Source organism: Culex quinquefasciatus, chromosome 1 (genome assembly GCF_015732765.1).
Source record: "Culex quinquefasciatus strain JHB chromosome 1, VPISU_Cqui_1.0_pri_paternal, whole genome shotgun sequence".
NCBI lineage: Eukaryota > Metazoa > Arthropoda > Insecta > Diptera > Culicidae > Culex > Culex quinquefasciatus.
In genome coordinates, this window is record NC_051861.1 from 120,843,469 (window position 1) to 120,861,118 (window position 17,650).

Sequence of the window (17,650 nt, forward strand, 5' to 3'; positions counted from 1 at the left end):
ATTTTTGGTGACACTTTTCTTGACGTCTCTTTAGGTATTTTTAAAAGGATTTTTGCTATCATTCCTTCAAACATAAAACGAGTTTTTTTATCAAATACTTTCTGTATTAGTTTTTGTTTGGAAATAATGTTTCTTGAATGTTTGTCGCGATTTTTTATATGGCGTGAATTTCGCACGGATTGAGGTTTCGGTCAGCGCGGATTTGGCGCGGATTTTCTTTCGACTTTCCCGTAACAACCCTGCATGTCCACTGGTTTCTTGATCCGGAACAGTCAGAACGGATTCCCGTTGGCCACTTGGCAACATCTAATTCTGATTTCAAGTAAATTCTGAATTTTTACAGGAATTTTAAAATTTCATTTATCAAAATATGTTTTTGAAAACATGATAAAAATTTCAAATATTCACTGGTTCCCTAATCCAGAACATTTAATACGGGTTTTGTTAGTCACCTGGCCACATTTCTGATTCTAATTTTGTATTAATTCTGCTATTTCTAGAAAACTAGAAAATTTCCTAATTAAATTATGCTTTTTTTAAATCTATAAACATTTCAAGTGACTACTGGTTCCCTGATCCGGAACATTCAAAATGGGTTTCCATTGGCCACTTGGAAACATTTCTAATTCTGTTTTCAAATAAATTGTGATTTTTCCAAAATTTTTAAAAAATCTGTAAAATAAATATATTTATTTTAAAATAATAAAAATTGTGACTACTGAAATAATAAAAATTGTAACCACTGGTTCCCTGAACCGGAACATTCAGAATGGGTTTCCGTTGGCCACTTGGCAATATTACTAAATCTGATTTTAAATAAACTGTGATTTTTCCAAAACTTTAAAACAAATCAGTAAAATAAATATATATTTTTAAATTAATAAAAATTGTGACCAGTCAGAACAGGTTCACGTTGGCCACTTGGCAAAATTTTTAAGTATGATTTAAAATAAATTTAGATTTTTCTAGAAATCTAGAAATATTCTTAATTAAAAAAATGTTTTTTATTTAATTAATAAACTTTTTATGTGATTTCTGGTTCCCTGATCTGGATCAGTCAGAACAGATTCTCGTTGGCCACTTGACAACATTTTCAATTCTGATTTCAAATAAATTCAGATTTTTCTAGAAATCTAGAAAATTTCTAAATTAAAATATGCCAAGTGACCACTGGCTCGCTGATCCGGAACAGTCGGCCACTTGGCATCATTTTTATTTCTTATTCTAAATACATTCAGATTTTCCAGGGATTTAAAATTTCATTAATTAAAATAAGCATTTTTAAAATTAATTAAAAATTCAAATTTCCTCTGGTAACATGATCCGAAACATTCAGAACGAGTTCCCGTAGGCCACTTGGCAATATTTCTAATTCTGATATCGAATATGTTCCTAATTTTTACAGGAATTTTTAAATTTCATTAATCTAAATATGTTTTTTGAAAACTTGATAAAAACTTCAAATGTTCACTGGTTCCCTAATCCAGAACATTTAAAACGGGTTCCTGTTGGTAACCTGGGCATATTTCTGATTCTGATTTTAATTAATTCTGATTTTTGTAGAAAACTAGAAAATTTCCTAATTAAATTATGCTATTTTAAATTAATACACATTTCAAGTGACCACTGGTTCCCTGATCCGGAATATTCAGAACGGGTTCCCGTTGGCCACTTGGCCACATTTCTGATTTTGATTTTGAATCAATTCAGATTTTTCCAGATACATTGAAAATGTCTTAATAAAAACTGCTTCATAACATTAATAAAAAATATATAATTTCCACAGGTTCCCTGATCCGGAACATTTAGAGCAGGTTCCCGTTGGCCACTTGGCCATGTTTTTGTGGTAATATGAATATGAAGTAGCAAAGAATGCTTCAACAACACTTTTATTTATATCTGTCTGACACATTGGAATTGTGAAAATATTGCTTAATTTTTCCGGAGTTTCCGGATCCGGATTCACCGGAACCGGTTCTCAATGGCCACCTTTTCAATTAAACACCTTCAAACATGCTGGGACCAACATTTTTTAGTTTGTATGGATTGTTTCATGCTATAGTGCGTTCACTTCGCATTAAGAGCAAAAAACTTCAAAATTTTGAAGTTTTTGCACAGTTTTGGCCAATATTCCGGATTTCCTCCGGAACCGGTTACGGAACCGGCCAATGGGACCAAATCTTGAGTTTTTCTAACAATTTACCGTCGAATGACACCGGAAGCGTCCAAAAGACCTAATTGATCAAAAGTTACAGAGAAAACAAAATAAAAAATATTTTCCGACGGGGGGTGATTCATATACAAAACTTCTGCATTGAATATCTCGAGTTAGGATAACAATAAAAATATGCGCCAGGTTGCATTTTGTTCGGGAAGCCGATCCCTAGAGGAGCATTTTTTTTCGTGCTGCCAAAAAATAAAAAAAATATTTTGTTACGCTGTGTTATAAGCCGGATTGTCGGTTTTCCGAGCGGGTTTTGGGGGTGGAATTTGCTCGAACGGCTGTGACTCCATTTTGGTTTTCCTCGATAAGCAAAATTGAAAGCTAGTGGCATTTATGTTGCACAGTTGCTTCTAATAACTGTTGTCTAACATAAAAAAGGTTAAACAGTGGTTGCAGCAACTGCAGTACAACAAGTTTTTGATTTTTTTGAAAACTCGTTTTTAAGATATTCTTAAAAAATGAAGGACGCAATCCCACGTCAAATCTACCCCTAGAAATCACATGTTCTACCTTTACCCGCCGGGAGCTTTCTTCGTCCCTAACCCCTGTCCCATCCCGTCGAGGTTCATCTGCAACCCTCGCCCCTTGACAAACTCAAAGGAACCAGACACATCTTCCTCACTTCATCACAACAGAGACGTCATCCCCTCTTTCTTGCTGCTGCTCCTAACCCGAAACTTCACTTTCACTCTCGTACAACACAACTCGACGGTCGTCGTCCTGCAGGCAGAGATCCTCTTCGCGTTGCGTTTCCCGGGGAATGTGTGTGCCTGTGTTGCGGAACCAAAGCCAGAAAAGGGGCAGACAACGGCAGTGCATTCAACTCTGCCTCTGGTGGTGCACACAGAATAGCCAGCCAGTCAGCCCAGCCAGCCAGCTATCGATTTTTGGCCCCTTTTGTCTGCTGGGGCGTCGTCGTCGAGAGCAGTTCCAGGCTCGGAGTTCTGATGCTATACCAGGAGGGGTTGTTCTTCAGGAAGTAGGTTGTAATTAGACTGGCGATTGCGGCTTTGTAGCTTTTGATAACCCTGCGTCGTTTGAAGTTATTGGATTTGGATTATAATAAGCCCCTGATTAGCCTTATTAATCTCTAATAATGCTAAACATAATTCTAACAGTGAATAGAGCTTGTTTTTAATTACCGTAAACTGGGGTAACTTTGATAGCCCGGGGTGACTTTGATAGGTTTTTCAAATGCCCGTCAAATAAATATTTAAACATTTTTGAGAATTTTGAGTATGTAAGCATTAAGGGAAAGCTTATTATCGAACATATATGCAAAAATGTGACTGTTACATTGGATGTATCAAAAATAGTGGCCAAATCAAATTTCTATCAAAGTCCGGGCTATCAAAGTCACCCCAGTTTACGGTACTTCCAAAAATCATTACGATTTGATACGACTGTTAGTAATGTTAATAATTATATTGAACAGTATCTTTCCAATAAAAAAAAACTCAAAGTACACACCACTTGGATCAACAGTCGGTTTTGTCCTTATCCTTGATATCACGTAACAAAGAGTACCAAATTCATCATTCTCATGCGATAATTAATTTATCCACGCCATAGATTTTCTTGCTCTCCGTTTCTACGACCATTTTATTTTGCTCCGAACCAAAATCAAGATAAAAACGGTTCCCCCTCCAGGTTCGGACAGGTTTCGATTGCACCTGCCAAGATTGCGATGTTTTATTTCCATTTTCTAATCATTTATTCTGTTTAGGGTGAAGGCACCAACTATTGACCTGCGTCTGTGCAAAAAGTACAATCGTGTTAAAATGGGTACACAAACCAAAGCAGCGTTGCCAGCAGCTTCGAGGTAGTTATTGCTCGAACGATCCGGCACACGCGAACCCACAATCAACACTTTTTTTCGTTTTTGTTTAGGAAAGGGCCATCCATTCCGTCTTTGTTGGCGTGTGAAAGGCACTTTATCAGCCCTCGGGATTTTCCCCTTGGGCGTCGAGAGGAGTAAGGAGTGTTATCTTCCTTGCTTAGAAAAAGTTGTAAAATCACTTGAAAACATTTCTTTTTTTAAACCAAGAAAATTCAAGAAATCGGGATTTTTTTTTGAAAGGTCCAATAAACCAAATTTCTAGTTCTTGCTTGTTATGTGTTTTTGAAACCGCCTTGAGTCAGGGGTTCTAAAAAACACCCAAAAAGCAAAAACTGAAAATTTGGTTTATTGGACCTTTTAAAAAAATACTCCAGAAATGTTTCACATTTCAAGAGAGGTATTTAAAAGTTTATCCGAATAAAAAAATTAGAATCTGACAGCACTGTCTTATGTGTTGTGCACTTAATTGGATTTTTTCTGACGTTTCTAGGTAAGATGTTTTGAATTTGATTTATTGAATGTTATCCACCATTACCAACTTTCTGTGCAAAGTTAACAATTTATAAACCTTCCCGATAAATCACGTAGTTTGACAATCTGGCAACACTGTTAGTATATGTTAGTATGCCTGGAGGAAACTCCTTTGAACTTTTGAAGGGGAATTTGAGCAATGCAATTGTGGTGTCGAGAATAAAATTGGATTCCTAGGAGAAGGATCTTGTTTAATGCCAATTTTGCTCTTTATTTATAAAAGAGAAGAAGACATTCGAATAATATTTGCAACGGCCTAAGCCATTTTACATGATATTTTTGGAAAATTTTTCAGATAACTTGGAATCTTCGGTTGATTTGGAGCTTACACGGAGAAAAATTCGTTCCCAAAATTATTAAAAACGTACTATTCGTGGTTCCATTTTTTATGATTTTTTTAAACTTATTTTTCTCCGTGTATGCTGGTACATTTTTTTAAGTGTGATTTGATACTCGTTTCCATCTGTTTTTAAATAGTAACGTTTGGAAAGTATCTTAAATTAAACAAATTTATTCAGAAATTATATTCGAGCTAACATCGAGTTTTTTTTTGTCAAAAATGTTGCTTTAGTCTTAATTTTTAGATACACTCCAATACAGTCGTTGCAATTATTTGTTAATGTTTATGTCCCAAAATCGACATTAAAAATCAGGAAGCAACAAAAATATTTTTTCAGAAAACATCTAAATTTGAATGACTAAAAAAGTGCAATCCAATAAAAACTGTTTAAAATGCCTTTTTCCGCGTTAATAGTAACTTCTGGCATGTTTTAACTATTGTACAAATATTTTGATTATTATTGTAAAATTGCAATGTACAGTACCGTAAAAAGTTATTTTCCGAAAAAAAAATATTTGATCAAAATTAGGTTTTTGTTAAAAACGAATGATTGAAAACAACTCTGGAGTTGGAGCAAATTTAAATTTAAATAGACATCTTTTCGCATTCTATGCCTTCTATGTCTAATTGTATCAAAAGCAAGCAAGCCCTCGAAAATCCGTCTTTAAAGCAATTCAGGGTCCAGTCTTAGAAAAAACGGATTAGCTTACATGATTTCCATCCATGTAGAATAATAAAATATGAACAAAAATCTATATTTTGACAACTGGGGCAAAATCTAAGCTAAAGCGAGAAAAATTTACATGAAAAAAAAAACATTTGGTTTTCGTTAGGGTGACCCCATACTCCTTTCCCTTAGATAAGAAGTCATTTAGGTCGTTGCAAATATTTTTTAAACTTTATCCCTCGAAATTGACTCGAAAAATCAGAGGGCAAATTAATTTTTGTCTAAAATTATCTGAATTTCAATGTAAATTGACGTCAAATACACTCATTTTTCCGTCAAAATATAGAACAAAAATTCGTTTTACAACATTTTTTTTTTATTTTTGTTCTTTGTTTGCAATTTTGAATTTTCTATTTTAGATTTAAGGCCTATTTTGTCTTTTGCCTTATTCGTTGTTTTTCACTATTTCCCAGTCACTTTAAGGTTTTTTTTTAGATTGTTTTTTCACTTTTTTATATAAACTTACACCATTAGCTTTTGAATCACAAAAATGTTTATCAAAACATAATCCCGGAAAAAAACATTAATTAATGCATATCTATGTTGTAGAGGATATAAGTTAGAAACATGGCCAAAGTTAACCTCAGAATTTTTTTTTCAAAACATTGGCAAAAACTAGTAAAATCAAACAAACCATGAACTTCAAAGTAAAAAAAAAATCAAAATCAAACTTCAAGCGAATTGCAAAATTGATATTTTTGCCAGATATTAAAAACTAAGCAATTTTATGAAATTAAGTTGATTTGAATATTGAAATGGAACAAAATCGAAAAAGGAATAAATAGTAGAAAGTGATCAAGTAAGCTTCTGTTAAATATGTCGCAAAATAATTAGTTTAAAAAGTGGAAATCGGCGAATTTCTAAGGTTAGTAAAGAATTTGATAATTTTTTTGTTAAGAAAAGTAATTTTATTGAAATGCATTTTTTTTGCGTACTACTTATTTTATTTTCAAATGAAATCTTAGAAAATAAATAAATATAATTAGAGCTTACACTGCTTTTGTATGAATTGTTCTTATGTTTACATTTTGAAATATTTGTATACAAAAAAAAAGGTTCGAAACTTGAATTTTGCGGTTTTTCTTCCTTTGTTAAGTCCATCGAATTTCGGAGAATTTTGTCAGATTCTTAAAAAAATAATCTTAAAAATTCTGAATAGATGTATTTTTTCAGAAGAAATATTTTTAAATTTTAGTTATTTGTAGCTTTTTAACGAATGATAAATTTATGCAATGATCATCTAAAATAGAGTCAGAAAATATCATGAGATATTTTATAAACCATATGAAAATTTATCTGAAAAATTTTAAGAATTTGATTTATTTCAATTGAATTATTTAAAAACTAAAAATTAAATCAGTAAATGTGAAAAAATATGAAAAATATTAAATTTAAAACTCAAAATTTGACAAAGACTCAGAATTGGTCAATTAAAGGCTATAATTTAATCTCAAAAATAAGCCCCTTTAAGAATTAAAAACCCAACTAATAACAATAGAGTTTAGTCCAAGAAAGCTAAAATTAGTTAAAACAAATTGGACTTGGGATTTTTTGAAAAACAAAAATAGTTTGGATTTTTTTTCTCTAAAATTTCAATTTTCATAACACTTGTCTAGGGCCAAAAAACCTCCTGACCAATTAGCCATTTTAAATTTTGGGGTTTTAGCTTTTATTTGGATTTTTTTTATTAAAACAGAGTTAAACAACTAAAAAGCAATATTCAATAAGAGAATAGCATGTCCCACAGTTTAGTGAGGATTCTAAGAATCAAAAATAAATGTTGTTAAAAATTAAACGTTTTAATAAATGGTAAATCTTTAACGAACTCTGCAAAAATTTTAATTTTATTTTAGAAAGCCACGGAAAATTTTTCAGATTGATCAAACTGCATGTCGTAATCTTTGAAAGAATAATAATCGTCATTTCTTTAGATGGTGAATATATAATTTTAAATTATTTATTTCTTTCATTATAATTTATTTTTGCCTAAAAAAGTTAATAATAGATAATTTATATTTGATTTTAATTTTATTATTTTTCAATCCGACTGAAACTTTTTTGGTGCCTTTGGTATGCCCAAAGAAGCCATTTTGCATCATTAGTTTGTCCATATAATTTTCTATATAAATTTGGCAGCTGTCCATACAAAAACAATGTATGAAAATTCAAAAATCTGTATCTTTTGAAGGAATTTTTTGATCGATTTGGTGTCTTCGGCAAAGTTGTAGGTATAGATATTGTCCAAACTGAAAAAAAATTATGGACATCAAATGCCAACTTTTCAGAAATTTCCAGGTTGTGCAAAAAAACTTGGACCGAGTTATGATTTCTTGAATCAATACTGTTTTTTTTTCAAAAAATCGAAATATTGGTCGCAAAAATTTTTCAACTTGAGTTTCGATGTAAAATCGAATTTGCAATCAAAAAGTACTTCAGTGAAATCTTGATAAAGTGCACCGTTTTCAAGTTAAGGCCATTTTAGGTAACTGTTTTGTTTTTTTTACAAGACTTACATTCTAAAAGGGTGTAACATTGAATATTTGGCCCTTTTGAAATGTTAGACTTGATTCAAATTTTTTGAAAATATCCAAATTAACTTCAAAATGTTAATGGAAAAAATAAGTCTAATGAACTGAAAATAAATTTAAATAATTTTTTCTGTGTTTAAAATCATATTTAGCATATTTGAGATCGATCAACAATATTTTATTTATTTTTTGTGAAAATCCGTTGTACAGTAGGGTAGGGTAGTCATCAATGAGACACTTTTGGTTTTCAACTTTCAACGATTTTTCTATTTTTTTCATCAGCATGTCTTAATGAGCTTTGAGTTGCATTATCTTTCTTTTAATGTGTTCTATCATTGACCAAAATATGAGATCGATCCGACATCTACAGCCAGAGTTATTCAACTGTCTCATTGTAGACGCACTTGGCAGGAACACTGAGACAGCTGGGGAACAATGAGACACTCTACGAAAATCAACATTTTTCTAGCAAAACATCATGTTTTTGTATTGTTCCATTGCAGGTGACTTGCCTTGAACATTTTAGAGCAATTTTGCCAACATGAAACTTTTAATAACAAAAGTTACACTAAAAAGTATTTAAATTATTTAAAATCCATATATTAATACCAAATAACTTTGTATTTTTGGTTAAATGAAGTTTAAACTCTATAAATATGCCAAAAATCACTTTCAATTCATGTTTTGAAAGATTTCCATCGATTTTGAAAAGTTTATTGAAGAAAAATCAAAGTGTCTCATTGTTACCCATGGGCTGAAATGAGTGGGGAACAATGAGACAGTCCTGAATTCTGGGTGTATTCTAAATTTTGGCCAAATCTAATGAAAGGAAATTTTAGCCCAACTTAATCCCTATGGAACGTCGAAAGACATTTGAAGAAATATTAGTTTTGGTGTAAATGGCAGCCTACGAGCGAAAGAGTATTTTTTGTCCATGATTTACTTTTACACCCCAGAATCAAACATTTATGAATAACTTTTCAAGGGAGCGTCTATAACCAAAGCCACTAATATGGCAGACGTGTATCCAGTAGACACACCTTTCCCCCAAATATGAGGCTGATTGGTTGAAACTACGACTTGTGAGAGCCATTTTATCATTGTTCCCCGTGTCTCATTGATGACTACTCTACCCTACTGCAAAAAGGTTTTTTTTTCGACAAAAAAATATTTCGTCAATGCTTCGATATTTTGAAAACTCATGATTGCAAAACATCTGGGTGGGTATAAAATGCATTTTAAAACTCTTTTTTTCATTCAAATGTTAAAACTATGGCTTGTAATTTATTTTTTTTGTATTTTTTTTTGTTTTTTTGCTCCCTCCACCTCGCTTGACTTTGGAGTCGAGTCACTTAAACTTCAAAAAATATTTGCAACAGCTTTAACAATATTTTCGCTATTTTTGTTCACTATTTTCCAAGAGAACAAAGTAAATGAGTCATTAGAAATTATGAAACAAATTCACAAGTACTGAACATGTAAAGTTTTGATCAAGTTTTAAATATAATTTGTTTATTTCTAAATTTAATATAAAAATTGCTTAAAACCTAACTCAATGAAATTAACCACTAAATAAGACACCTTTCACCGCGAAAGGGCGTCGCGGCGAGAGAGCGCGCGATAATTTTATCGTAACTCGACGACTTTCGTTATCGATTTTTTTTTTTTGGTTCGAACTCCTGTTTGTTCTCTCGCCGGGTCACGCGCGCACCGCACCTTGTAGAGTGCCGAGTGTGTGTGTGCGTTTTTTTTACGGTCGTAGCGTATGATTTTGTGTGAGTGTGAGGAGGTGACGATGAAAAAAAAAAAGTGAATGAAAATCACACCCGATTGAGAGAGGGGGTGGTGAAAGCGCGCCCTGGGAAAGTGAATAAATTTTGAGATTTTTTTTACTGCTTTTTTAAATGGCGAAATCGCGTTCTTATCGAGCTTGGTTCAATAAGGCGATTCGAAGTTTTATTGTTCGTTCGGTAATAAAGTAGCATTAGATTTGGCATCATTGTCAACTTTTTTACGATTTTCCTTTTTCCTTTTTAGAATAAATTACAGCATCCGCAGAATCGCAAAAAAAATAGAGAGCGAGCGAAACTCTCTCACTCGAGTGTGTGTGTGTGGGAGCAGCATCTTTGCACTTGCTCTCATTCTAGAAAATGTCATCCCGTCTCCGTAACGTGGTGTTAGTATCAGGTAGTACTACAACACTAGTCGCGCGTCGCTACTATCACTACTGCACGTAGTAGCCTTCCAAGTGGGTGCGCACCGGGGAGTGGCTGAAAATAGGTCACTTTGGGCCCCTCGGAATCTGCGCTGGGCCCCAGAATCGGCGGCGGCGGCGGCAATAAAAGAGGAGAGTTTAATGACATGACAGTGCAGAATAGGGCGAAAACACCAACACACACCCACACACAGAAAGATACTGCCAAGATAACACACATAGACTGACGAGAACGTGAGGGTTCTTCTTCTTCTCCTCTGGTTGCCGGAAGTAAGTCGAAGGAAAAACGGACGATAAATGCATTATTTGAGGCAATTTGCCGTGCCGGCGCAGCCGGAAAATGGGGCGTTTCCCCTTAAGACGAGGACAGGATTTGTCTTGGGCGCGTTGGGTGTTACGTGATTTGAGGAGTGATTGCTTTTGAAAGTAGTTTTTTGAAGAGTGGTTGTTGGATATCTTTTCAAATTTTATAGTTTGTTGATGGAATTGAAAATCTGGCAGCTCTGATATGAGATATCGAAACATGAGTGATGTTGATGGAAAATTTAACAGTTGGTTTAAGCACATTTAAAATTAAAGTCTTATGAAATTATTCAAGTTGAAAGGTATTTGAGATACTTTTGCAATGTGTTATGAGGAGAGGAAATCTGGGAACACTGGAAGAAATAGAGTCCTAAAGCCCTAGGGTAATTTTTATGCACAACGGTAAAAACGTACACGATTAAAAACCATTTCTGATCACTTTTTTTTTATTTTAATGCAAAAAAAAAAAATGATAAGACAATTTTTTTTCGATGGATAAACTATGGTCGCCTTGGAACGAGCTGTCAAGTAGACCTTTTTTGTCATGGAGGGCCGCGAAGTATTTTTTTAAATTGATTTAAAAATCCATTTTAAATCCTTTGGCGGTCGTACAAAGGGTCATTGTACTCAGAAAAATATGCTTTATCGTTGTGTACAGTAATTTTACAAATTTAAGCCTAATTTAGGAACCGATTGCCAAATTTTAAATGTTTTATTTAGGAACATACATTTTATCTGGCAACACTGGCATGATTTAAAGAAAATAAGATGTTTGTGGTGGTTTTGGTAGACTTTTAATATATAATTGCCTTGTTAAAAATGCAACTAATATTTTCCGACACATTAGTCGTCATTTTGCATTAAATCTTATCAGATAAAGAAAACGAAATTTTCAATGATTTTTATAGAATTCTGTATGTTTGTTGTTCTGAGTTATCAATATAATATTATAAATATCGAATTGTAAAAAAGTTAATAAATTTGAGGAATTAATGCATTAAAATAATCAAAGCATTGTTTTTTTTTTAAATTTGGGAAATACAACGATTGGATTGGTTTTATTTATTTTTATAGTTTAAATAAAACAACTTCTGGAAAGATCTCAGAATTATTATTCTGATGCAATTATAATGTTAAGCTTAACTTTTTTTTTTAAATTAATTTGCGATTTGCGAATTCACATTTTTTCATAGATTTAGTTTCTTTTTAAATAAAATGTATTAAATATAATCAAAATCTTTACAAAATATTGTAAGTAATTTCAATATTTTTACAAACAATTGCAAAATTATTAAAAAAAACGAGTATTTTACTCCAAAAACTGTAATTTAGTGAAAATTCATGCAAAATTCGTGTCATTTTATGGCCAAACTGCAAATTGTGATATTAAAAAAAGTTTTGTGTGTGATAATTTTGTTAATACTACAGTCATGCCTCGGTTTAGCACCGCATATGGGGGATGAAAAACCGGGGCGTGCATAACTGAGGTATAGAGCTTATGGGATTTTGGCTATAATCTTATGAAAAATCATCCAAGCTTTTAAAAAATTATAGTGTTTTAGAATCGGGATGATGTCAGCTATCCATTGCAATTATAATTGCATAAATAATTTCACAAAAATACGTATTTTCAATGTACATTAAATATGCTTTTTTTTCTCAAAAAAAAAATCTCAAGATCATTGTTTTTTTCAAATGATTGGGATTTTTAAATAAATTTTTGAACAAATAACTTTTTTTTTGAATACACTAAAATTTTCACAAAACTACTTATTTTCGAAAAAATACATTTATTTTTATTTTTTACAGTATGGGTATCAGATGATCGAGATTTTTTCATACATTTCTAAAATAAGAACACAAATTTTTGAAAATACTCAAAATTTTCACAAAACTACGTATTTAAAAAACACTAAATTTGAGTTTTTTACAATATGGGTATCAAATGATCAAGATTTTTCCATACATTTCGATAGTTACAACACATTTTTTTGAAAATACTCTTTATTTACCTTAGGGACCATCCATAAACCACGTGGACACTTTAGGGGGTATGGCAATTGTCCACGCTCCATATAAAAAGTTTTTTTGTATGGATAATTGTCCACGAGGGGGTTGAGATTCCCGAAAAAGTGTCCACGTGGTTTGTGGATGGTCCCTTATGTGTAAAACTGATATTTTGATTATTTTGTTCAAAAATACGTATTTTTGTGAAATTTTTTAGAATTTTCAAAAGTTTGTGTTATAACTTTCAAGGTTTATGAAAAAATCCCGATCATTTGATGTATTGTAAAATACTGAAATTTTGAGTATTTTTATCGAAAATACATAGTTATATGAAACATTGGACTATTTTCAAAAATTGTTGATATTATTTTCGAAGTGTATGAAAAAATACCGATCATTTGATGCCCATGTTGTAAAAACTGAAATTTTGAGTTCTTTTCTTTTCAAAAATACGTAGTTTTGTGAAAATTTTAATTTAAAAAAAAATTGTATAACAGCTTGCAAAATAAAAAATGGTATTTTGTAAAAATTTAAATACATTCAAAAATAAATAATTTACACATTTTACCATAAAACGGGGTGACTTTGATAGCCGGGGTGACTTTGATAGGTTTGCGATTTTTCCGCAAAATGTAGAGTACAATTAAAATACGTAAGGAATTGTTTAGAAACACACTGTACCACAAGAAAAAAAATCATAAAATTTTGACAAGTTTAAAAAGTTAGTTAACCATAGTTAAGAAAATGTTGATGAAAGTCATTATTTTAAACTTCTCAAAGTGTCATGATTTTCTCAATGAAAATGATTTTTAGTCGGAAAACGGAATGCATTTTCGGATTCTTTGGACAATTTTCCACTAGGAGAAGGTTAAAAAAGTTTTTAAATAAAAATAATATGTGCTTTTGAAACACAATTCAAAAAAACCTCCAAATTTATAGGCAATTTCAGTTGAACAAATGTCATGTAAAATGTGAAAACTTGTGATTCGTGCTTCGAATTCAGTATAAAATGCGATTTAAATCGATAATTTTATAAACAAAACTAGTTTTAAACAAATTTCAGGCAAAATTCCAATTTAACAATTTTATCTAAAATTTATATGTATTTTGCTAAAAAGCTTATACACTCAGTTAAATAAATATAAACATTGATTTTTTTCTTAAAAACCATATCAGCTACCTTAGTGATGGTACATTTAGCGTACAAATAAAGTTTGAACATCTTAAATTAGGTTAAACAAAAAAAAAAAAAAATGACTATCAAAGTCACCCCGAAATTGAAGCTAAGAATTTTTAACGTAACTATTTTTTCTAAACATTATTGAAAAAACTTTTTTCCGAAATAGTGCATGGACTTTGTGTGGCCTACCCCAGTACATATTTAAAAAAATAATAATCTTGAGTAAGACCTTACCTGTTGGAAAACATTCTAAAAACAAATTGAAATCCTATCAAAGTCACCCCGGTTTACGGTACTTCAATGTTACCATAAATCTGATTAATAGTTTTAATTTGTGTACTCCTATGTGATTACTTGAACAAAAAATCGTGCTTTTAATATTGCAAATTATATAATTTCGTAAAAAACAGTTTCCATGAAGTTTAAAAATTAATAAATAACAATATTTAAAAAAATAAATAAAAAAACACAGTATTTTGTTTAAAAATATTATTTAACACTTAAAAGGGCGAAAGTTTATGTTCCCCCTCCCCCTTCAATTATAATTTGAAACATCAAGGGACATAACAATATTTTTTTTCATTTTAAAATTTTATCGAAATTAAATGGATAACTATCTTTTCGACTAAAAGTAATTTATAAATTATTTTCCTATAATATTGAGCATCATAGAAACTTTTTTTTTTTATTTTCGTAAAATTTCGATGTACAGAAAAGTAATGTTTTTTTTCGTCAAAACTTAAATTTTTGAAAACTAATGATTGTCAAACACTTTTCTGAATTATAATGCATTTTACATTATTTCTTAATTGAAATGTTGAAACCATGAGTTATTTATGATTTAACAAAGATAACTTAAACTTTGACAATTATTAGCAACGACCTTAAAATTTCGCTTGGTTTGATATCAATTTGAAATTGGAATATTAATATTAAAAAATCGATTTAATTTGAAAACTTTTACTTTTTCTCATTCTTTTCTACCTTTAAATGTATAAATATAAAAATAAGAATTTTAAGCCCAAATACGTTATCATTTTATGCCTCACAAATTTTATTAAAACTAACACCGTTTTTCAAAGAACAAGTTAATTAAAACATTGATGTTAATTGATGGTTAAATTCTCTAAGGTCAATTTTGTTTTTCGATAATTTTTATTTTTCCCGTGTTCAGGAGGTCATTTTGAGCAAATGGTGAGGTGAGAAACACAGTTCACAGTTTAGAGTTCTTTTTTTCCAAGACTTTTTTAAGATGAAAAATTGGTATTATTTTTACGATTTGTTTGATTATTTTTGATCTTTCCGAATAAATTTATTATATAGTTTTTGAATTTGAAGATTAGAAATTAATTAAAAAATACCGAATTTAATTATCAATTTCAATTCAATTCTCCTTTTATAATTCTTGGCTTCATTTGCCTGTCATACATTTACATCCAAGCTCGAGAAATCTCATCCCCCTCAACCCACTCAAAATCAAAACCGGTCTTTGTATCAATTTAGACGCACGATCCCAGCCCATTTGCTACCAAATATCAAATTTCATCCTCCTTTGATTGATACACTTCAACCATTACACACAAACACACACAAAAAAATCATGAATGAGAAGTCGTTCTCCTGCGAAATGCAAAAAAGATCCCCGGGGAAAATTCCACCCACCTTTCCTCGTCCCTTCTTGCAACCCACAACAATTGCACCCACACACACACACACACGCGATATCTGAGAGATCTGATTTTCCCTTCATTCCACCCACCCCTCCCAAAGTTGCGCCAGTATGTGTGAAATCTGACAGCGCAAGCCTGTCACACACTCGCACACGCTTCGCAAGGTGCAAAACGCACATTAGCAACCATTTTAGTAGTAGGCTGTGCGCCTACGAGGTAGACTACCCGCGCGTCACTCACAGCCTGCCCCTGATTGACAGCTGACAGCTCTTGCGTGCGCGTTGTGTGCAAAAAAGTATTTCGTTTTCTTCTAAGTTGTTATTTTTTTTCGCACACACGGGTTTTCTGCTTCTTTGACAGGCGCCGCTGAACGGAAAACTTTTTGGGTTTGGGTGGGGTCTGACAGTTTGGCGTGTGCGAGAGGGAGCGAGATTGGGTGGGAGAGAGAGAGAGAGAGAGCGAGAGTTGGGGAGCCTGTGTGAGTGCAAGTGGGCCGAATGTTCTCGACGAGCCCCGGGTAACCGGGATGCGATGCGTTAGTTTTGGTAAAAAGTTGGGATTTTTTGTGTCAATTTACACAAAAATGTGTAAATTAGGCTGTTTAAAAATGTTTTTGAGCAAAAAAAAAAAATGACGTTAAGGCTCGTTTACACCTTTCCATAACAGGATCGGAATCCACCCTTACGGAACGGTGCGAATCGACCTTAAAATTTAACAAAACGTCAAAAAGGGGCGTTTCCGGAGAGGGGGCGCTACTCACCAAAAATGTTTCCTCGTTTGTTTGTCTTATGTTGTTGTTGTTGCTGTTGTCTTCCCTAGTAGCTTATTATATTCATGAAAGTGCATCCAAAAGATTACAAGATGTAAAATTTCCTTATCACCTATGATCCCGTTTTCCTCTTATTCTCTGCGTTGTTCGCCCGTTTTTTTTTGCTTCTCTAAAATTTTCCGAGCTGGCTCCCGAGCCTGCTGCTTCCGGTGTGACAGGGGTGGGGCGCGTTCCCGTTCGAAGAGAGTGTGGAAAATCTTCCGGCCGCGCGATCTTTGCTCTAAGATTTAGTTGGTGTTTTCGCTTAACTTTGCTTAAATTTTATAACTTTTGCTATACTTTTGTTTTGTAATATATTCCTGTCGGCGGTTTTCGATATCGGGAGTTTCTGGGATCCCTTTCGATTTTTCCTATTTTTTTGGTGAAGAAGACGACGAACACGACTCACGTCCGAAGAAGAAGTAGAAGAACTGGTAGAAAGGTGGAGTTGGGGCTCGATTCTTGTACTGCCTTGTACGCCTGGATGTATGCGCGACGCTAGCACGCTCTGGCGGTCGATTCGCAAAACCGGATAAAGTTAGGGGGTAATTATGGGTGGTGGTGATTTAAGAGCCCGGTGACGCGAAGAACTTAGGATCCAGTCAAACCCGACTTTTCCCCGTTTTTTTCTTTGCTCGAAAACTCAAAACTCAACCGAAAATTCACACCTTTGATGGAAAACACTAGGCGCTTCTCCCTTCTTCTTTTTTTCGCACAGGACCCTTACACCCTCGAGAAAATTCTCACTCACTTTTTTTCCGCGACGAAGACGACGCCCCGAACTTGTCTCGCACCACCTCACCAGTCGCCAAGTCGCCAAGTCGCCAAGTCGCCGTAAATCGCGCGCGCGCTCGCTTTCGAAATGCTTCGAAAACGCCGAAAGTTGACTCCCGAAAAACCCGAAACTGGAAAATATTACTATTGCAAAAATTATAACAAAATTAAGATGATGCACGAACAGACGAAAAATCAACTTGTCTAGCGCTGGAAAATATACACTGGATTGACGGCGCTGGAAAATCAGGAACAGGGCTCAGGCCCAGGTTTTCCGCGCGAGAGAGCGAGTCCGGCACGAACTCTGGCCGAACGCTCGCGACACGAAGCGCACCAATACAGCCAGAAACGCTCCGTTTCTTATCACAGCAGCTGGTGTAATCGCAGCAAGCCGCGCGGCAAGGGTGGAAAATCGATTTTTCGTCTCAACACGCACGTACACAAGCAAAGTGCGAGTAGGCGATGATTGCCGAAGGGTTGAAGGGATGATGGGAAAGAAAGTG

The 17,650-nt window shown here is 33.2% G+C and overlaps 1 protein-coding gene across 5 annotated transcripts in view; it reads right to left on the reverse strand.

Annotated features, from left to right (window-relative positions):
- LOC6049755 (ELAV-like protein 2) overlaps positions 1 to 17,400 on the reverse strand; it is a 45,798-nt gene extending 28,398 nt beyond the window's left edge. For 4 of the 5 annotated variants that reach the window (XM_038248281.1, XM_038248268.1, XM_038248272.1 and 1 more), the window contains exon 1: positions 16,326 to 17,400. The gene's annotated coding sequence lies outside the window, so the exon portion shown is untranslated. The remainder of the gene's footprint in view (positions 1 to 16,325) is intronic. The other variant, XM_038248262.1, reaches the window with a different exon arrangement.
- Between the last annotated feature and the right edge of the window lie 250 nt (positions 17,401 to 17,650).